Source organism: Salmo trutta, chromosome 14 (assembly GCF_901001165.1).
Source record: "Salmo trutta chromosome 14, fSalTru1.1, whole genome shotgun sequence".
NCBI classification, from domain to species: Eukaryota; Metazoa; Chordata; class Actinopteri; order Salmoniformes; family Salmonidae; genus Salmo; species Salmo trutta.
The window spans coordinates 17021917-17045329 of NC_042970.1; the positions used below are offsets into that span (position 1 = coordinate 17021917).

At 43.3% G+C, this 23413-nt stretch overlaps 1 protein-coding gene across 11 annotated transcripts in view; it reads left to right on the forward strand.

Annotated features, from left to right (window-relative positions):
- The first annotated feature begins 2812 nt into the window (after positions 1-2812).
- The window catches only part of LOC115207536 (protein 4.1), a 277383-nt gene continuing 256782 nt past the window's right edge, over positions 2813-23413 (forward strand). For 10 of the 11 annotated variants that reach the window (XR_003881022.1, XR_003881023.1, XM_029774682.1 and 7 more), the window contains exon 1: positions 2813-3013. The gene's annotated coding sequence lies outside the window, so the exon portion shown is untranslated. Of the gene's footprint in view, positions 3014-7865; positions 7942-23413 lie in introns of all 11 variants that reach the window. The other variant, XM_029774683.1, reaches the window with a different exon arrangement.

Genomic DNA, 23413 nt, shown 5'->3' on the forward strand with positions numbered 1-23413 from the left:
GCGACGGTTCCCAGTCCAGAGCATCTGGCGACGGTTCACAGTCCAGAGCTTCCGGTGACGGTTCACAGTCCGGAACCTCCTATGACGGCCCACAGTCCGGAACCTCCTACAATGGTCCACAGTCCGGAACCTCCTGTGATGGTCCACAGTCCGGAACCTCCTACGACGGGCCACAGTCCGGAATCTCCTATGACGATCCACAGGCCGGAGCCCTCTTTTGCGCCGGTGCCCATTCCAGGCACGCCATCCAGTCCAGCTCCAAGGCCAGAGCCTTCCTCTGCGCCGGTGCCCAGTCCAGGCACGGCGTCCAGTCCCACTCCATGGCAGGAGCCTTCCTCTGCGCCGATGTCCAGTCCAGGCACGGCGTCCAGTCCCGCTCCAGGGCCGGAGCCTTCCTTTGCGCCGGGGCCCAGTCCAGGCACGGCAGCCAACTCAGCTCCATGGCCGGAGCCTTCCTTGGCACCGGTGCCCAGTCCGGGTACGGCGTTTTACCCTGCTCCATGGCTGGACCCATGGCCAGAGTCCGCACCTTTGGGGGGGTACTGTCACACCCTGACCATAGAGAGCCTTTTATTCTCTATGTTGGTTAGGTCGGGGTGTGACTAGGTTGGGTAATCTTGGTTGTTTTATTTCTATGTTGGCCTGGTATGGTTCCCGTTTATCGTTGTCTCTGATTGGGGATCATATTTAGGCAGCCATTTCCCCACTGTGTTTTGTGGGATCTTGTTTTGTTTTTGTATAGTTGCCTGTGAGCACTCCAGAACGTCACGTTTCGTTTGTTCTTTATTGTTTTTTTTGTGCGGTCCACTTCTAATAAAATGTCGAACCGATTTCACGCTGCGCTTTGGTCTGAATGTTCTTACAACGATCGTGACACAGAGGCTGCTGTTCTGTCTTGCTGATAGTGTATAACCCGCCAGCTGTATATTCTTAAAGTCATCGTTCAGCCACGACTCCGTGAAACATAAGATATTACAGTTTTTAATGTCCCGTTGGTAGGATATACGTGCTTTCAGTTCGTCTCATTTATTTTCCAGCGATTGAACGTTAGCTAGCAGAATGGAAGGCAAGGGCAGATTAGCCACTCGCCGCCTGATCCTCGCAAGGCACCCTGATCTTTTGCCTCGAAATCTCTGTTTCCTTCTCCAGCGAATCACAGGGATTGAGGCCTGGTCGGGTGTCTGCAGTATGTCCCTCGCAACTGACTCATTGAAGAAGAACTCCTTGTCCAATTTGAGGTGAGTAATCCCAATTCTGATGTCCAGAAGGGCTTTTCAGCCATAAGAGACGGTAGCATCAACATTCTGTACAAAACAAGTTACAAACAACGCAAAAAAACAAACAAAATAGCGTGATTGGTTGAGAACCGATAAGACGGCAGCCATACCCTCCAGCGCCATCACAGTTGTTGGGGAATTGTTAGATTACTTGTTAGATATTACTGCACTGTCGGAACTAGAGGCACAAACATTTTGCGAAACTCGCATTAACATCTGCTAACCACGTGTATTTGACAAATAAAATTTGATTTGAAAAATCCACACTGTAATTCACATTTCCTGTTGCCACACGATAACATTTCTGCTGTGAGAAACGGGTCAAATTAAGAACCTAAATCTATATTGAGAGTGACAGAACTCTCACTGACTGCATGCATAACATACAGTATTGACACATGTGTGGTGGTATACAGCTGGTGATTTCATCATCTTGCTGCTCACTGCAAGTGTATCCACACTCCCTCGCAGCCACACGGAGTGGACAGATGCTGTACTTTCCCACAGTGATACTGGTACTTTTTGAAGGTAAATACACTCAGTGATGCATGCTTATTACTGTCTGTGGGGCATGGGGAGTTTGAAGCATAGATCAGAGCTTCGAAGAAGGCAATAAATCATTCTTTACATTAGGTCTATCTACAGCTCAGAGAAAGAGGGGATAGTATGCAATTATCTAAACCAGTGAGTAGGCTATGACAGGTCTACTGTCTGCTCTGTTTTCATCTTTACTGAAACCTGAGAACATCATGCATGGCATAAAACAGTTTATTTCAATAGACTGACTTAAAGGTGCACTATGCTGAAATTGCTCCTCCATTGCCTGGTTGCAAAAATTATAATAGTTCTAATAGCCTAATTTCAGTTTATGGGACAAAACAAGCAAGTATAGTGTAGAGAATCATTGTACCATCTAAATATATTTTAACCCAAAATATTGTATTTTCAGCTGTTAGAAGGTGGTGTACAAAACCAAAAGTAAAAGATACAAAAACTAAAAATGGGGAGCGTAGAAATACCACACATAGAACAGATCCACCACTTCTTAGACTTGCTTTCAATGGAAATTACAGATCTATAAATCACATTTCTATGTGAATTTGTTTTGGTAGCCCAAAAAGTTACCTATTGCCGCTTTAATACAGAACAACATATTTTCCTTTTTATCAATTGGACCAGTATAGTGTTATTTTTTAACCAAGAAGAAGGACTATAACTGCATGTTATCTCAATAGTCATGCCATAGTTTACACATAAATGGTGATTATCTCACATATAAGCAATTCATAAGTCAATTTTAAGGCCCTGTCTTGATTTGATGGATCACTTCACTAAGCTTATTATTATCTTCTGAACGCGAAAAGAGACTGTTCCATCGCATATTGTACCTCGATAGGCGTTTGTTTTGTGCCAATGATTAAATCAAAGCCATTGCAGTGCCAAAATAGTTGTTAGGTAACGTGAATTGAAGGCCGTTCTCTGCTTGGAGTAAAAGCAAGCGCGCGCTGTTTGCTGACATCCGGAGACTTGCGCGTTTTCTGCTCTACTCCCAGCCTTCGTTCCTCCCTCTTTCGCTCTCCTTCTCTTCTTCATACTCGCTCGAAGCTCTTGACTCCGTCATATACTGCTGTTCCCTCAAAGCAGGGAATAAGGAAGGGACAGAGGCAGTATTGGATTGATTTGTCCGCGGTGCACAACGTCAACAGTCCACACCTGGATGTGTGTTTGACTTGAAGGTAGGTGGCAACATTTTGCATTGTATTACATTTTGCATTGTATTAATACATTTCATATATGCGGTGCTTCCATCTCATCATAGGAATAGTTTTTTTATTAGGCTACAATCTCTCCTTACTTCTAAACAAATTCTTGCACATGGCTGTAAAACATGTATGTATCCCTAATTGTTTAATTATAACATGTTTTAAAAGGCCATTTGTAAACTATGCTGGATTCCGTTATATTATGTTTTTTCCTCTTGATGTGACGTTACTATGTAAAAGACACGCTGAAGCGAAATGTCTAGCACAATTCAATATTTCGCAAGGGAGAGCATGTCATTGCTGGGATATTCTGCAATAATTCCATTCCATACGACTGCATTTGCGCTCCCTAAAAGGACAGAGCACATTTGATTCGGAATCTTTATGGTGGAACATGCCTTTCATAATATCTCACATGCGAATGCGCACTGTCGTCGGGACATTGTGTGAAGGCGATGTGTGTGTGGCATGAGGTGATACGAAATAAATGAATACTCAATTTCCATGGTGCGTTCTAGGCATACAGTCATTGGTTCTAGGGCTCCAGAGGCACAACTTTTAGCGTCATTGACGCGGCTATTTCCCTCACAACCTCTGCTCAGCCCTCACCCCGAACTGACAGCTTTAATAACAAACTTAGCTTATTCTCCATGATAGTCATATAGCCATGGCGTCATATAAAGCTAGTAGACCAACACAAAAAATGAAGAAGAAGTCAATTAGATGATATAGGCGTTCCCATTAATGAGAATAAAAAGTTGATGATCATACACAGCAATATCTATATCAGTATCACAGTGTCCCAGTGTGGATCAAGTTTCAACTTTCAATGTCACATGCACAAGTACAGTGAAATGCCTTTCTTGCAAGCTCCAAGCCCAACAATGCAGTAATCAATATAAATGTAGCACAAAAAAATAACATAAGGTAGAACAAAAACACACAAGAAATAAAACTAATTGGATCATATCTGGTGTTAGTATTACAGTGTCCCAGTGCAGCATAGTGAAGTCAGGGCCAGCTCTAGCCTTTTGGGGGCCCTAAGCAAGATTTGGTTGCCCCCCCCACCAAGCAGGCTTTTTTTTGTGTGCTCCCTCTTGACAGGGGAGAGAAAAATGTACGTTTTAAAGTTAATTTCCTGCAATTCTACACATTTTGCCATGAGGTGTAGAGAAAATGTTGCAGTTTTAAAGCAAGTTTTCTGCAGTTCTACGCATTTTGCCATGGGGTGGAGAGGAAACGGCAAAATGTTATGTTACATTTCATGCAATTTTACCTATTTTACCATGGGGCAGAGATACATTTTTGCATGATTACTATAATTTTAGATAACTGGCTAGACTAATTTAAGAATCTAAAACTTGTTAGCTGCCATGGCTAATTGAGTGACTGTCAGTGACTGACACAACAAGAGAAAAACTGCAGATGTACAACAACAAAAATAATTGGATCAGAGGTCCCCTAGCGGTCAGGGGCCCAAAGCGACCGCATATGTTGCTTATGCCTGGAGCCTGTTGAGCCTGAGGCTGCGTGTTAACCTCCTGGGGATAGAGGCCATGCAGTGGACAGAAGGGAGCACATTTTATTCAATTATATTCTATAATATTATATTACGTTTTATTCTGTTCTGTTATATGACCACTCAGGTGGGTGGCATCTCGCTTTAGGCCCATGGAGGAGAGTGAATTCAGATCGATGATGACAGTCAATTCTTGAGCGCTTATGTTGAATTTATTGCCAGATATACTGGCATACTATTGCTCAAAAGTGCTTTCATCTTTATCATAAGTTTCATCAGGCATTAAAATCCCTGTCCAGTAATGTGGCTTAACTCTGCACTATGCATCCCTACGTTAAGCCTGCGTGGACCAATGGCTTGAATCCCACACACTCTTACTGACCATCAACCCTCTCACTCACCTTCATGTTTACCTCTAGGAAGATGCTGTATAGTGCTCTGTTTCTGTTTAAGTCAGCCCTGTCATTATATAGTGCAGCTATCCCATCAGGCAGATCACCCAAGAGGGACTTTGAAATTGGATATCTATCCATTTTACCTTTATTTAACTAGGCAAGTTAGTTAAGAACAAATTCTTATTTTCAATGACGGCCTAGGAACCGTGGGTTAACCGCCTTGTTCAGGGGCAGAACGACAGATTTTGTACCTTGTCAGCTCAGGGATTCAATCTTGCATCCTTTGGGTTACTAGTCCAATACTCTAACCACTAGGCTACGCTGCCGCCCCATCCTTGTCCTGAGGGCGTCGGGAAATGCCTTCAAATCCGGCCACTAGTCAGTCAACTTATTTACCCCAGTCCACTTGCCTGATTCTCCCCAGACACGCCCATCTCACACAGTGCACCCACTGATGCTTATGCACACACACACGCACACACGCACACATGCACACACATACACACTTACACACACACACACACACACACACACACACACACACACACACACACACACACACACACACACACACACACACACACACACACACACACACACACACACACACACACACACACACACACACACACACAGAGACGGTCATAAACAGACACATGGCTGTATGCATAACGCGCTGAGACACTGATCCAAACAGCACACATGGTCCCACATCACACCCTCTCAGAAACACACAAACACCTTCAGGGGTATATTCAGTCAAGCATTCCCAAGCCGAGCCTTCCCGTTACATATGTTTAAAGATTCTGAAAGGCATTTCTATGACCTGTGGACATAATATTGAGTGACTGACATCCCATGATAACTAATAACTGATTGTTAATATTATTTATTTTATATATATATATATATATTTTATAAATAGTTTTTTAAAATTACCCCATTTTTGTGGTATCCAATTGGTAGTTACAGTCTTGTCTCATCGCTGCAACTCCTTTACTGACTCGGGAGAGGCGAAGGTCAAGAACCATGCGTCCTCCGAAACACAACCCAACCAAGCCGCACTGCTTCTTGACACAATGCCCACTTAACCCAGTAACCAGCCGCACCAATGTGTCAGAGGAAACATTGTGCACCTGGCGACCTTGCCAGCATGCACTGCACCCAGCCGCCACAGGAGTTGCTAGTGCACGATGGGACAAGGACATCCTTGCCGGCTAAACCCTCCCCTAACCTGGACAACGCTGGGCCAATTGTGCACAGCCCCATGGGTCTCCTGATCGTGGCAGAGCCTGGACACGAACCCAGAACCTCTAGTGGCACAGCTAGCACTGCTGCAGTGCCTTAGACCACTGCGCCACTCGGGAGGCCTAATCGCTGATTGTTGTGGCCTATATCGAGATAATCACACCAAAAAAGGTATTCCTACAGACAGCACACTGTGAGGGAGTACAATGAGCATCTGGTAGAAGTTAAATGAAATAAACATTCAGAAGACTGTTACGCTGCATGGTTAAAATCGCATTCCATCCGATGTCTATTCTACAAGTTACCACTGGCTAAAGCTATGACGGTGAAATGCCTATTTATTCTGTTCCATCTCAATGGGCAGCCAGGAAATTTATAAACTTGATCTCCACTATAAAAAGCATCTAGACAGTATCTCCCATTTCTAGCATTTGGCTTTCAACAACTGACTCTCCAACATTTGGAACATTGTTTCAGTATTGAAATTTGATCTCCAGCTGTCCCTATAAAACAGCTTAATCAAACTCAAATGCACCTACTTTGCTGTTATTCTGGCTGCACTGTTTGACATGATTGTAAGTTGGCCATAGTTGGCTAGCTAGCAAGCAAGGGATAAGAACGATGTCAGCCAGTATGGCAATGGAACATTTAGATCAAACAACTGGGCCGTGTCCATAGATACAGAACAAATAGACTTAACAACTGGGTCGTGTCTCTGGCAACCGAACCAATAGAACTAACGACCAGATGGCTTGGGGAGCAACATACAATTTGTTTCCGGACTATATCTCGTGGATGAATGAAATAGTATAAATAAATTCAGGAAAATATCATATTTTCAGAAAAAATGTCAATGAATATGTTGGTAAACCGTTGTATAACACACCCGTGTCAATATATCCTCCAAACACCGGCTTCTCTGGCATTATCACTTAATTATCTTTTCTACATAATTCATATCTGGTTTTGGTTGTTTATGTTTACACTGAAAACATTGTAACATCCTGAGAATTATCTTCCAAAATAAATAGTATTTAAAGTATTTTAAATATATATTTTTTGAGTGGCGGCAATGATTTAGCAGTGGTGGCCGCCACTGCTAAATTAACATAGGGGAAAAACTGTTATGGTTTTGTGTTCACTGGGCAATTGACCTCTTGACCTCTTCACGGAGCTCCATGGTTCTCTCCATAGGGCTGTATTCTCCATTACTGTTGCATTTTATTTGACTGTGGCAATCAGATTGTGACAGTTGTGAACTGTTTGCTACTGGAATTCATATTTTTATGCAGGCGCTAACATTAGACAGCTTTTGTGGTTGTCCAAAGTATACATTTTGTGGTTGTTTTTGTATAAAAAAGCCTGTCATTTTAGATTGAATGGCATGTTGATATTTGGATAGCTGTTGTCTTCTCTCCTTGAATTTGAACAACGCAGGATTGGATTAATGCTGCAACCTTTAGAACAAAGTAGCCATTTTATTTTCTGAACTTGGCTAATTAAGCCAAGTATATTATGAAATAACGTTTGTGTTAATTGCCTTCCTGTGAGCCAGTTATGTGAAGAATGTGTACCAAAACATCTCACCAAGTAAAGCCTCATCAAATGACCATCTGCCTTGCGAATACATGTAGTCACATTTTTTATCTCTTGATTCAATCAGCTATCCACAGGAGGTTGGTGGCACCATAATTGGGGAGGACGGGCTTATGGAAATGGATGGAGCGAAAATTGGAAAGGTATCAAATACATCAAACACATGGTTTCCATGTGTTTGATTCCATTCCATTCGCTCCGTTCCAGCATTTATTATGAGCCGTTCTCCACTCAGCACCCTTACTACTTTCTTAGCTACTTTGCAACTACTTAGCATATTAGCTAACCTTTCCCCTAACCCTAACTCTAACCTTAACCCTTTAGCCTAACTCCTAATCCTAACCCCTAGCCTAGCTAATGTTAGCCACCTAGCTAACGTTAGCGTTAGCCACCTAGCCACCTACCTAGCTAATGTTAGCCACAACAAATTGGAATTCATAACATATCCTACGTTTTGCAAATTCGCAACATATTGTACAAATTCTAATTTGTAACATAATGTATAAATTACAACTCATAACATATCATAGGAAATGGATGATGGACATCCACAAATGAATACATACCATATGAAACGTAACATATCATACACATTTTAATTTTATTTAACTTTTATTTAACTAGGCAAGTCCGTTAGGAACAAATTCTTATTTACAATGACGGCCTACCAGGGAACAGTTGGAGTGTTGGAGTAATTGGAGTGTCCCGGATTTACATTTACTATGTTACGTTTACCCCTGAGTCCAGGTTGATTTCAGAGTACAACATGCAGCTTTTCCCTGATTTGCAATTCAAATGAGGAAGTATGAAGCATCTACTGGGTCTGAGGCACAGAGGCAGCGCTCCTCACTGTGCTCTGTCTTTCCCTGGAGACAACCAGCTCCTGTAATCCATGTTAACCTAATATACTGATCACACTACTCGTTACCACATTACAACGTGCTGAATTTATCATTAGAAAATGTTAATGCATTATCTTGTTTGTATCATTATTCATTTATTACAGTACAATACAGTACCAAACCAGGAAAAATTTAGCCAGATGTTCTTTCCCTACAGATGTAGGATCATCATTTGATCACAGGAAATGTTAAACTTGGAGTGTATTTGAGGTTTAAAAAGATTTCTGAAGTTTGAAACTTGATTTTCTCTTGTGAAAAGATTTATCAACCCCTACAAAAATGTCCATTCATTATAATTCACATTACCTGTTTTTGCAGGATTATTTTCCTTGCTGTAGCAAACTGTCTCAAATTAAGATCATACGTCTGTACTTTAGTACATGGGCTTTATAGTGCAGTGTGTGTTGAGGACGGAGTGTATGCTTTTTTCAGTGTCTTCTCTGGGTTGTCATTACTGCTGGCCCTGTGGAATGTTCCATGGCTCTGTGTTGTTGTAGTTGGGTGAATCTAGTCACATCTCATGCAGCATTGCAGGGACGAGTCGGGAGGCAGTCACAGAGACGAGCCAAAGGCTTGGTCAGGGACACTGCTACTGAGAATACACACAGACAGAAGAGGAAACTTCCATTTACACTGCTCTCTGAGGTTAGCATGGTAAGATCTATTCTGGATATTTGATTTAATGCATGGAGGGTTGCGTTCCCTCGTGGTCAAAGACTGTTGGCAAACCAAGTCGATGGCTGATTTGAATGTGATGTTAGTGCAATCTTATTTCTGTGTACCATTCCTAAACGGCAGTATTTGAGCTGACTTTCTTCTTGAATCCGTAACCCTGTTGATGTCTGAAGCTGTGCCATCACAGGCTTTAAGGATAACTATAGGGTTATTTACTGTCAGCTGGGGACAATGAGGTATTGTCTTGCCATAGGAAGTACAAGTCAATGATAGTCAATGAGTGTGTTTTCTGAATGGGCTAGACAGAGGGTGTTGATATGTCTACTGACTGACTGCTGGGCAATGAGCTGTCTCTCCCGTCTCTGTGTTCCCTCTTGCATCCTGTGTCTTCCTCTGACTTCCTCAGTGTTGTCCCTTAACCTCCTACTGCTGTCTGTCTGCTCAGGAGTTTTATTTTTAGCATCAGTTATTACACACTCTGCATTAGCCTCACTGATTCACTGGCCCCTCTCTCACATCAGTCTGTTCTGATGAGATAGGTGTTTTACTATTATACATCCTAGGGAGCTGCTATTTCATTTCAAATCAAATGTTTCTTGTTACATGCTCCCGAGTGGCGCAGCGGTCTAAGGCACTGCATCTCAGTGCTAGAGGCATCAGTACAGACCCTGGTTCGATTCCAGGCTGTATCACAACAGGCTGTGATTGGGAGTCCCATAGGGCGGCACGCAATTGGCCCGGATTTGGCCGGGTTAGGCCGTCATTGTCAATAAGAATTTGAGTTGCCTGACTTGCCTAGTTAAATAAAGGTTAAATAAAAAATAAAAATAATGTGCTGAATACAACAGGAGTAGACCTTACTGTGAAATGCTTACTTACAAGCCCTTAACTAACAATGCAGTTCAAGAAATAGAATTAAGAAAATATTTACTAAGTATACTAAAGTGAATAAAAGAAACAGTAGTAGTAGCAGCAGTGTAAAAACAAATGTAAATAGTCTGGGTGGCCATTTGATTAATTGTTCAGCAGTGTTATGGCTTGGGGGAAGAAGCTGTTAAGGAGCCTTTTGGTCCTAGACTTGGCGTTCCGGTACCACTTGCCGTGCAGTGTCAGAGAGAACCGTCTATGACTGGAGTCTTTGACAATTTTTTGGGCCTTCCTCTGCCACTGCTTAGTATAAATAGTACCAGTCAAAAGTTTGGACACACCTACTCATTCAAGGGTTTTTATTTATTTTTTACTATACTCTACATTGTAGAATATAAAAAGAGTTTATATTCTTCAAAGTAGCCACCCTTTTCCTTCATGACCACTCGATCATTCTCCTTCTTGGTCAAATAGCCCTTATACAGACTGGTAATCCGTCTGGCCCCACGGCTTTGGGAATGTTGACCTGTTTAAAGGTGTTGCCCACATCGGCTAAGGAGAGTGTGATCACACAGTCATCCGGAACAGCTGGTGCTGTCAGGCATGCTTCAGTGTTGCTTGCCTCGAAGCGAGCATAAAAGGCATTTAGCTCGTCTGGTTGGCTTGCATCACTGGGCAGCTCGCGGCTGCGTTTACCTTTGTAGTCCGTAATATTTTTCAAACCTTGCCACATCCAACGAGCGTCATTGACGGTGTAGTAGGTTTCAGTCTTAGTCCTGTATTGATGTTTTTCCTATTTAATGGTTTGTCTGAGGGCATAATGGGATTTCTTATAAGCGTCCGGATTAGTGTCCCGCTCCTTGAAAGCAGCAGCTCTAGCCTTTAGCTCGGTGCAGATGTTGCCTGTAATCCATGGCTTCTGGTTGGGAAATGGACGTACGGTCACTGTGGGGACGACGTCGTCGATGCACTTATTGATGAAGCTGGTGACTGAGGTGGTATACTCCTTAATGCTATTGAATGAATCCCTTAACATATTCCAGTCTGTGCTAGCAAAACAGTCCTGTAGCGTAGCATCCACGTCATCTGACCACTTCCGTATTGAGCGAGTAACTGGTACTTCCTGCTTTAGTTTTTGCTTGGAGCAGGAATCAGGAGGATAGAATTATGGTCAGATTTGCCAAATGGAGGCGGGGGAGAGATTTGTATGCATCTCTGTGTGTGGAGTAAAGGTGGTCTAGAGTTGTTTATCCTCTGGTTGCACATGTGACATGTTGGTAGAAATTAGGTAAAACGGATTTAAGTTTCCTTGCATTAAAGTCCCCGGCCTCTAGGAGCGCCACTTCTGGGGAGCATTTTCTTGTTTGCTTATGGCCTTATATAGCTCATTGAGTGTGGTCTTTGTGCCAGCTTCGGTTTGTGGTGAAAAAAATAGAGGGATACGAATAATGTAGATGAAAACTCTCTTGATAGATAGTGTGGTCTACAGCTTATCATGAGGTATTCTACCTCAGGCGAGCAATACCTTGAGACTTCTTTAATATTAAACATCGCGCACCAGCAGTTATTGACAAAAAGATACTGAGAAACCAGCCAGTTCTATATTATCCGTGTCGTCGTTCAGCCACATCTCAGTGAAACATAAGATATTACAGTTTTTAATGTCCCGTTTGTAGGATAGTCTTAATTGTAGATCGTCCAGTTTGTTTTCCAATGATTGCACCTTGGCCAATAATACGGAGGGAAGTGGTAGTTTACCTACTCGTTGGCAAATTCTTACAAGAAACCCCACCCTCCTCCCCCTTTTCCTCTGTCTTTCCTTCACGCGGATAACGGGAATTTGGGCCTTGTCTTGACAAAGCATTATATCCTTCGCGTCGGACTCATTAAAGAAAAAATCTTTGTCCAGCTCGAGGTGAGTAATTGTTGTTCTGATGTCCAGAAGCTCTTTCCGGTCATAAGAGATGGTAGCAGCAACATTATGTACAAAATGAGTTACAAACAATGCAAAAAATATACAAATAAAAGAGCACAGTTGGTTAGGAGCCCGTAAAACGCCAGCCATCCCCTCTGGAGCCATTATAGCCTTAATGCGGTTTTATTCCCATCTTTTATTTAAAGCTTCCCATCATAGCTCGTGGAGTACGATGGGAAGTGTCACTTTGTCCTTCTGAAGGGGAGCCAGAGCCAGCCCATGGAGGTTGCAGTGAGTCAGCAGGTTCTGAGGCTACATGCGAGGGTTTTCTCTCTCTCTTTCTTACATATCTGCCTCCCCCTTCCCCATCCCTCACTCTCTCTTCTTCCCTGAACAAATCTCCTCTCCTTTTTCAGGCATGAGACTTGTCATGTCCCACGCTCTCTCTGATCTGGTGGGATGATGTGTGTGCTTCATGCCTCATTGTTTTTCATCCCAGCTCAGACAGTAGGTGTCTGCTATTTGTGCTACTGTATCTTACAGCCATCCAGTACCTCTGGCAGTGGTGGTCGGTGCCATTTAAGATGAGGGAGGATGATCTTTTTTTTAATGATCATCGCCTTATTTCTATTTCTGTAACGGCTGTCTTCATAAATGAACCAAGGCGCAGCGGGATTGTGGACACTCATGTTTATTAAATCAACAAAACAAGTAAAGTATCCACTGGAAAACCAAAAACAGTACTCACGACAGCAAACAGTTTTGCAGGCTCACAAAGCAAGTGCAAAAACAACCACCCACAACCCCAAAGAAAAACACACACACCTATATAGGACTTCCAAACTATACACACCTGCCTTCAATTGGAAGTCCCACTCATCCACACAAACATTCCCAACACAAACATGCCACGTCCTGACCCCAAAACTAAAACACTAGCTCCATCTGCTGGTCAGGACGTGACAGTACCCCCCCCTCAAGGTGCAGACCCCGGAATGCACCTACCAACAGAAAAACACCAACAAAAAACCCATAAACAATAACCCCTAAACAATAAGGGAGGGAAGGGAGGGTGGCTGCCGTCACCGACGGCACTGTGCTACACCCTCCCTCCCCAACCCACCTATCCTGGAGGTGGCTCAGGTGCAGGCCGTGGACCTCGCTCCACCTTCGGCGTCGCCCACTTTGATGGCGCCGATAGCTGCGCCGGGCAGACGGACCACTCGGGCTGGACCGGAGGACAGGAGGGCCCCTCGGGCTGGGCCGGGGGACAGGAGGGCCCCTCGGGCTGGGCCGGGGTACAGGAGGACCACTCGGGCTGGGCCGGAGGGCAGGAGGGCTCCTCGGGCTGGGCCGGAGGGCAGGAGGGCCACTCGGGCTGGGCCGGAGGGCAGGAGGGCCACTCGGGCTGGGCCGGAGGGCAGGAGGGCCACTCGGGCTGGGCCGGAGGGCAGGAGGGCCACTCGGGCTGGACCGGAGGGCAGGAGGGCCACTCTGGCAGAACCGGGCAGTCGGGCCACTCTGGCAGAACCGGGCAGTCGGGCCACTCTGGCAGCTTCTGACTAGCGGGCGGCTCTGGTGACTCCTGACTGGCGGCCAGCTCTGGTGACTGTTGACTGGCGGGCAGCTCTGGTGACTGTTGACTGGCGGGCAGCTCTGGTGACTGTTGACTGGCGGGCAGCTCTGGTGACTTTTGACTGGCGGGCAGCTCTGGCGACTGTTGACTGGCGGGCAGCTCTGGCGACTGTTGACTGGCGGGCAGCTCTGGTGACTGTTGACTGGCGGGCAGCTCTGGTGACTGTTGACTGGCGGGCAGCTCTGGCGTCTTACGCCTGGCGAGGCTGGGCTGATGCACTAGCCTCCTGATGCGTTGGGCTGGTACCGGGCGGACTGGGCTGTGCGTCCGTATAGGCGAGATGGTGCGTACCTCAGCGTAACATGGCGCCCTCCACCTCATACGCACCTCCCTGTAGTCACGGGTAGCTGGCTTACGGCTCTTCCCTAGCCTGGCCAAGCTACCCGTGTGCCCCCCCCAAAATAATTATTGGGGCTGCCTCTCGGGTTCCCTTAGCTCCCTTAGTTTGTCCTCCCAGAATCGTCTTTCGTCCTGCCAAGTCCATTCCTCCACTTTTTCCTTCTGTGGCTTCCTCCTCTTCCACTGCTTGGTCCCTTGGTGGTGGGTGGTTCTGTAACGGCTGTCTTCATAAATGGACCAAGGCGCAGCGGGATTGTGGACACTCATGTTTATTAAATCAACAAAACAAGTAAAGTATCCACTGGAAAACCAAAAACAGTACTCACGACAGCAAACAGTTTTGCAGGCTCACAAAGCAAGTGCAAAAACAACCACCCATAACCCCAAAGAAAAACACACACACCTATATAGGACTTCCAATCAAAGGCAACTATACACGCCTGCCTTCAATTGGAAGTCCCACTCATCCACACAAACATTCCCAACACAAACATGCCACGTCCTGACCCCAAAACTAAAACACTAGCTCCATCTGCTGGTCAGGACGTGACAATTTCAGCATATTGGATGACTGTCATTCATATTCCATTCACCCAGCTCAATGTAACAGCGATTGATTTAGGTTACTACATAATACTTAAATTATTCCTGTACCCATCATGAGGTTGCTACAACCTAGCCTATGAATGAGAGTTTACAACGTAGGTACACAGGTCGAGAGAATTGTGCGTAATCAAGGTGACAGACAGTGACACATTCAATACCACCATGCACACTCTTGCCTACATTTAGCTGATCTAGGGTGTAATCATTAGTCTCACAGTTGCAAACTAGAGTTTCTATTGGACAAATTCAGGTATGTTTATCTCTGTTTCGTTCCATTTTCTTCTGTTGAAGAAACGTTTTTCAACAGAATCAGTGGATTGCATACACCCCTGATCACACGCAAACACAGTTCACTTTCATAGCAGCCACATACCAACAGCATGATCAATTTGTTCATTGTATATACAATTCCTTTTTGCAACAATCTATGCGTTCTCCTCTTCTCACCTTTTCCCTTCAGTTGTGGACTGTGACCAGGCGAAAGAAAAATTTCCAAGCCAAACGTTCATATCATGACTGCTAACTGCTACACACAGCCTACATTGTTGTCACATCATAGTCAACATAGCTACTAGAACTAACACGTTAGTAAACCCGCTACAATCATGCAGTACAGTTTAGCAGTTACACCGGCGGGCCCCGGTGGCAATACACTTAAATCAAAAGCCTAACTTGACTTGGAAGAGTTCCAGTGTTGGATAGCCATAGCCAGCTAGCTAACCTAGCATCCCTTTCTCTTTGAGCTGTGTGTTGGAGTAGGCTAAAAAAGTGAAGAAAAAAATACAACTAAATATAGCTAGCTCTCCCTCTCACTCTCTCTCTCTCACTCTCTCTCTTGCTTCACCTTCATTTTGGAAGAAATTTATTTGTTCAGAACTGTTCAACTATTGAATTTCTCTCTTTGAAAAAACCCCTCACCATATGTTATGCACTGCAGTGCTAGCTAGCAGTAGCTTATGTTTTCAGTACTAGATTCATACTCTGATCCTTTGATTTGGTGGACAACTTGTCAGTTCATGCTGCAAGAGCTCTGATAGGTTGGAAGACGTCCTCCGGAAGTTGTCATAATTATTGTGTAAGTCTACGGAAAGGGTTGAGAACCATGAGCCTCCTAGGTTTTGTATTGAAGTCAATGTACCCAGAGGAGGACAAATCAAATCAAATGTTATTTGTCACATACACATATTTAGCAGATGTTATTCCGGGTGTAGCTAGCTAACAGTCCACTTTAACTTGAAATGAAAACGACTTTCTGTCAAAATGAGATATGTGTAATATCTGAAAATGTAGCTAGCTAGACTATCTTTTCCGTATACATAATGGATGGACTCCTCTCCCTGTCATGGATGCAATGGTTACCCTTAGTTTGAAGATGTAATCCGGAGACAGGTGTTTTCTCCATCTCCCTAGCTATCATACTCTAATTCCACTGATTTCAAAACTCGGTCCAGAAGGTGGAGAGCAACACTTATGCAGTTCTACTACTTGATACATTTAAAAAAAGCCACGTTAGACAGGATTACCTACACATACTGACCAACTCAAATAGACAGAAGCGTGCTGTATGGCAGACCAATCTGAACTCATCTCTTGGCATGTCCAGCTCGCTCATTAGCTCAGCCAATCATGGCTAGCGTGAAGGTTGCTGACTTTTTCTGTGGTTAAACCAACTAGGCTCTTAATTTAACAATTCAATTCATATTTACAGATGGCATACAAGTCTGTTATTAAGGCACATGAAAGTTCACATGTTCCAAAAGGCATTTCTGCCCCAAAACGCATTTTGATTTAAAAAAAGTAGTGATCCGCGACATACGCTTAGTTTCCTGAATTGGGTCACAATTGCAAAAGTAAAAAATATATTGAATTAATTTTAGAATAAGGCTGTATATAGGGCAGCAGCCTCTAAGGTGCAGGGTTGAGTAGCCGGCTGGTAGCTGGCTAGTGATGGCTATTTAATAGTCTGATGGCCTTGAGATAGAAGCTGTTTTTCAGTCTCTCGATCCCAGCTTTGATGCACCTGTACTGACCTCGCCTTATAGATGATAGTGGGGTGAACAGGCCGTGGCTTGGGGGGTTCATGTCCTTGAGGATCTTTTTGGCCTTCCTGTGACATCGGGTGCTGTAGGTGTCCTGGAGGGCAGGCAGTGTGCCCCCGGTGATGTGTTGGGCAGACCGCACCACCCTCTGGAGAGCCCTGCGGTTGCTAGTTGTCCTCCGGCTACACTATAGTGATAGGCTACTGTATACCTTCATTGCAAACAGTGTTTTTTAATCAATTATTTGGTTACATGAATATATTTAGTATAGTTTTATCTAAAAATGCTAACTTTTTTATTGTTTCACTATTATTATTTTTATGAAATTCAAAAAGGATGGTCCTCCCCCTCCTCTGAAGATCCTCCACTGACCTCAGGGATTCAGTGATGTTAACTGGTAGAGGAATTGAGTAGTTGTGTGTAGCTCAGTGCAGCCAGTGAGATCACTGTAGAATGTGTTTTCCTGTTGTTGGTCTCTGATGTACATTCATAGGCCTATACACTTCAGCAGTCCCTGTGTCCTCAGCGCCGCTTCATCTCTCCACTGTGAAAAACATCAGAGATTTAATTAGCCTGTCAGGAGAAGAGCAAATTTAAATCGGTGCTCATGTAAACTGGGACGTTTGATTAGTGTCACGTTTGTTTTTATTTAAGATGACGGAGAGTTCTCACAAGGGCCAGCCTCTACAGTTGCTCTACATTTTAGCAGACGCTCTTATCCAGAGGGAGTTACAGCAGTGAGTTCAAACGTTCTAATACTTTTTCATACTGGTCCCCTGTTGGAATCAAACCCACAACCAATAATGGACATTTTTCAAGGGGTTGATATATTTTTCAGAATTGAAAATCAAGTCTGACATTTTAAAGTAGAAATTACTTACTTCAGAAGCCTTTTTAAACCTCAGATACACAACATGTTTTTAACCCTCCTGCTGTGTTCCGGTCAATTTGGACCAATTTGCAAGTTTTCTCTCTGAAAAATATAGTTCATTTAATCTGATTGTCATAAGGTTCCATGACTTTGTCAAAATACATTTTGATGATTTTCATAACATTTTGGGTGTTTTATTTAACTTTTGTACACCTGTGGTGTTCCTGATCAAAAATGACCGGTCATTAGAAATGAATGGGTGAGACTACACTTAGTGTATAAAATTGAGTTCAGGCAAATGCCCATTCATCATTGAGCACACGTATACACACACACACACACACCTCACTTCTCTTCCATGGCAACCCCCATGGGAACCTTTATCCAATATAATCTTTCCCCCACTGGAACCATACCTGTTGGCATTCTCACAAACAATCACAACATTGTTTCAATAATATATACAACTTTTCTCGCAGCTTTTTTGAGGCCTTGCTTTTTTGAGGCCTTGCTCACAATTCATTCTGTGGCAGCACAATAGCCAAACGATATACTGTATGTGAGGCTCTTGATCATATCTTTGGTCATGACACTGGTGAGGAGGAGAGAGTCCTTGTTAAACTTTGACACAAAGTAGTCTGTGATAAATAGCACAATATGTTATTTCTGAGTATTTGTTATAGTCAAAATAATCCATACTCAAAAATGAGTTGTATGAGCTCAGGTCAATGAGGCCTACAGGCCATGAATAGAAAATAGAAGTTCAAAACTTGTAATGTTCAGAAGAATGTAAGTTGATAAAAAGATCTAACACAACATTAAGTGATAATATATGTATTATTATGGATTTATAATCAGCTATAATGGGGTGGTCATTTTGGACTGGGAACACAAAATTAATTAACATGAAATGAACACAACAGGAGGGTTAATGTCCTGCATGGCAGGAAAGTTCTACTACAACAGTGTGATCAAATTAAGATCCTACATCTGTACATATTGCTGCATATAGTATTACCATTATACATTTTTCATACTGTATATTGCAGGGCAGACCGGATTGGATAGACCGCCATCACATTGATTTGTTGGCTCTGTGAAAAAACATGGCTTTGTTTTCTCTTTTCCCAGTGCTACCGTCCCTGGTCAAAAGGCTTTGTAGATGCTTTGTTGATGTTTGTAGGCGAGTAGCGTAACAGCAGGAGGTGTGGAATAGTTGGGGCCCGAGGAGCAGAGGAGACGAAACTACTCCTAGTCCCTCTGGGACTACTACTCCTCCCTCCTGTAGCTCTCAAACTGGTCAGACAGATTGGATGGGAGATCCTGGCTGTGCCTCACCACGCTGTACTTAGTGTATTCCTACTGTATGCTGTAAGTTTAAGCTAATTTACTGCATTTCTATACAATTCAAAAACCTTAAAACGCTATTTGCAGAACAGCAAGAAAATAAATAATTATGATACCAGCCATTATCACCTTAGCTGCTGTAGGTTCATTCACCTCAGTCGATCTAAAAACACATAGCCTATTAGCTATAACATTGTAATGTTATATCCCTGAAAGGATGGAAATATGACAAATGATTCACACTGACCCGTAGCATCAGCGACATTGTTTGCATTTTGATTGTATTTTAATGTAGGTGTAAGGACCGACACCGGAGATGAGAAGCAGGTATGGGGAGTCAAACATTTAATCAGGAACAGACATGAAACAAGACAGGAACAGTCAGCACACGGGTATACGACAATCAAGAGCGGGGAACCAAACAGATTTAGGGGAGGTAATGACAGAAGTGATTGAGTCCAGGTGAGAGCAATAATCGCTGATGTGCGTGAAGGAGAGAAGGCAGGTGTGCGTAATGATGGTGGCAGGAGTGCGTAATGCTGGGGAGCCTGGCGCCTTCAAGTGCCAGGGAGGGGGAGCGGGAGCTGGTGTGACAGTAGGCCTTTTGGGAAGATAGGCCATATGGAGATGTTCATATTTTTTTTTTTTACATTTTAGTCATTTAGCAGACACTCTTATCCAGAGTGACTTACAGTAGTGAATGCATACATTTCATACAATTTCATACATATTTTTTTTTCCTGTGCTGGCCCCCCGTGGGAATCAAACCCACAACCCTGGCGTTGCAAACACCATGCTCTACCAACTCTACCAACTAAGTTCCTAACTTGTTTGGTAAGATTAGTACAGATTTTCTCAGGGGAACCCACATGGGGCCTGACTCCAAGTTTGGGAACCACTGTACTAACCTCTCCCTCTGCTTGCTTCCTCTCTCTGTCTGTCTCCTCTGCTTCCTCCTGCATGCCTGCAGCCTGCCTCAGCCTCACCACTGAGAGCCACATGCTCACATCACTGTCTCCCAGTAGCTCTCTGTAGGAGTCACGGGACGATTTTAAAATTGCCTTTTGTCTGACATCTCGCACACACACTGTCAGCAGCGTCTCTAGTTGCCTACCTTAGCTGACTGCGAGCTGGGGTAGTTCATTTCACATCTCAGGCCCGTGCTGCAAGAGGGCGGAGTTAGCCGTTTGAGAGAGTGGTGAATGTGCTGCTAAAAAGGCAAATCTGGGGGACGCAGGCTAATATAACAAACAAACCACTGTTTATGATTCCACTGGTTCACAAAGAGGTAGGCGCGATTAAGCTCCGTCAGATCAAGAATATAAGCTTTTTGAGCTTTGATCAACTCTGGGAGCAATATTTAGATATTGATTTTCTTTCCTGTGTTCAAAATATATATTTTTGTTATTATTCTTTTTTTCAAATGAGAAAAATACCTAAGGTCCAGACCTCTGTGTTTTCATATGTAGTTACGGCCATGACTTAGAGATATATAGGCAATGTACAGGGTTATTTACAAGCTAGCCAAGGCCAATGTATGTGTGAATGACGGTCTCATGTAATCTCTCTTTTGTATGTAGTGTGTGACTGTGTAGTGTGTGACTGTGAGAGGGGTGAGGTGTCTGCAGCCTGTTATTATACCACAGTGCTACTTTACCCCTGATGCCTGACATAAAGATAGCTCCTCTATCATGGTGATGGCCATGAGCACAGCAACAAACAGTATCTCTATGGAATCAGCTACATTCTCTACTCTGCTCTTTCTCCCTTCAGACACAATTACAATACCAACCCACTGGGCACATACGTCAATTCAATGACTATTCCATGTTAGTTCAATGTAATTTTATTGAAGTGAAGTGGAAACAACGTTGATTCAACCAGTGTGTGCCCAGTGGGAACTTTGGTCCTGGAATACTCAAATAGGTTAGCCACACAGTGTTTTCGGAAAGTATTCAGACCCTTTAAATTTTTCGACATTTTGTTACATTACAGCCTTATTCTAAAATGTATTCAATTGTTTTTTCCCTCGTCAATCTACACACAATACCCCATAATGATGAAGCAAAAACATTTTTTAAATTTATTTTTGATAATTTATAAAATAAATAAATGGAAATATTACATTTACATAAGTATTCAGACCCTTTACAGTGTCCCACTGTAGCTCAGTTGGTAGAGCATGGCGCTTGCAATGCCAGGGTTGTGGGTTTGATTCCCACTGCTGTGTTGTCTTGCATGTGTGTTTAGATTCGTTGTCCTGTTGGAAGGTGAACCTTCGCCCCAGTCTGAGGTCCTGAGCAGGTTTAAATCAAGGATCTCTTTGTACTTTGCTCCGTTCATCTTTTCCTCGATCTTGACTAGTCTCCCAGTCCCTGCTGCTGAAAAACATCACCACAGCATGATGCTGCCACCACCATGCTTCACCGTAGGGATGGTGCCAGGTTTCCTCCAGACGTGACGCTTGGCATTCAGGCCAATGAGTTCAATCTCGGTTTCATCAGACCAAAGAATCTTGCTACTCATGGTCTGAGAGCAGTGGAGGCTGGTGACTTGAAAAATTGAGGAGGATGGGAGACCCACAGTATAGACATCAAAAATCATCAAAGAGTAATTATTTTAACCTAAATCTTTTAAAAATACATTTATAGGACAATATTATGGGGAATGTGAAGGAGAGGGCTACTTTTTGGAAAGGGATCACAGCAGTGATTGAATGAGGGTATGAGGCATGAGTTGAGGTGTTCAGAGGCTTGACTTCAGTGCAGGACAGGATTTGACTGGGAAGACAAAAAACAATAACACAACACCCTACACAGTTAGACAAAAGAGCTAAGAATGAGATAGTACAAGCAAGGACTAAAATCATTGATATGTAGTAATATGATTGTGTTTATGTATGTGATTGACTCTACATACAGTAATGAGAGAAAATTGATAGGGGTACTCACAGTGCTTGGAGAGGAAACATTCAATGTGCCAGTGGATGATTAGGCACATGAGACGTGATTTCAGTTCATGTCAGGAGAGGGTTGACAATGTTAGTGGAGTGGAGTGGTCATCACTTCTTAAATCAGGAAATAGTAGGGGACTTCCTCCTCCTGGAAATACAAATAGCAGATACATACTATTACAGTTGCACTATCGTAGGTTTGAACAACAAGTCTGTCCATGAAGTTAAATACAGACTGCGCATCTCGCCCGCTTGACTCATCAAAGTAGCCAAAGAAACGTTCCTGAATTAAGCCCTAATCATCTACATACCTGACGATAATGGATAGCTGCAAGCAGACTGGTGGCACCATAGGTCCCAGAGTGGGGGGGCAATTTTTACCCCCTGGGGCCCGGAGTTTTTCCTTATCTGTTAACCTAACCAGGAAAACTTGACCCTATAAAGGTATGACAGTGATTAATCAGTTGTAAAAAGGTTTTATAAGGGCTATGATGGGACCAGTTTTTCCTAATCAGGTCACATGGTTTTAAAAAACTTTTTAAAAACTACTGGCCCTGGGGGGGATGAAAACCTTGTCAAACTGCAGCAACCTTATACTTGTTCATATGAATTATATTTAGGCTAGAATAGGAAGGGGATTTCCTCTGCCCAGACACAGAGAGAACAACTGATAGACAATAGAACTCACAGGGCTGAGCTTGCTTTATGCACGTTTGCATCATGCAGGCCTATGCAACTGTAGGCCTTATAAAAAATGTACTCACATCTGTCATCACTATTATGTTGATTGATTCATTTTAATAATTTTGGATTGAAAACATATAGGCAGCCTAGCCAGCCCAATATTTTATATAAACCAAATTTAATCACATTCACATTTTCTCATGACCCACAAATGGACTATAAATACATAACGTTACCAATTAGTTACCCAGATCAAATGGATGGCGCACATAGGCTGTATGCATCTGCTCTTATTAGTAGCCTTCAGACTGAAGGCTTGTTTTCATCCCATACAGCATGTCAGAGCTAGCCTAGGCTGCTGCAACATTTATGTCATGAGTTTTTGCTTGTCTTTCTGGAGTGATTATGTGTTATCATCATTGCTAAATAAATACCGGAGGAAAGTGGAAAGCCTACTTGAGCCCGCACAAAAAAATGCAATACTTCAACCTCTCTCTTCAATCTAACTTTTAATGGATGATGCGATGGAAGCTATAAAATCATTCTGAATTGATTTCGACAACCCAGAAAGACAGTAGAAAGTTCCATATGTTCAGCAAGTAAAGCATCATAATGTGCAATTACCGCTACAAGCTCCTTGTAGTTGCACTTGTTAGCAGAACCTTCCCTCTTGTTGTGTCCTCTAAAAGCCAATTATTGCATGCCCTAAAACGCAGTGGTGTTGATAAGCCTCTTGAGAACATCCCTGTTTCTTCTTACTTTCTTGTTGTGCTGCGCAGTT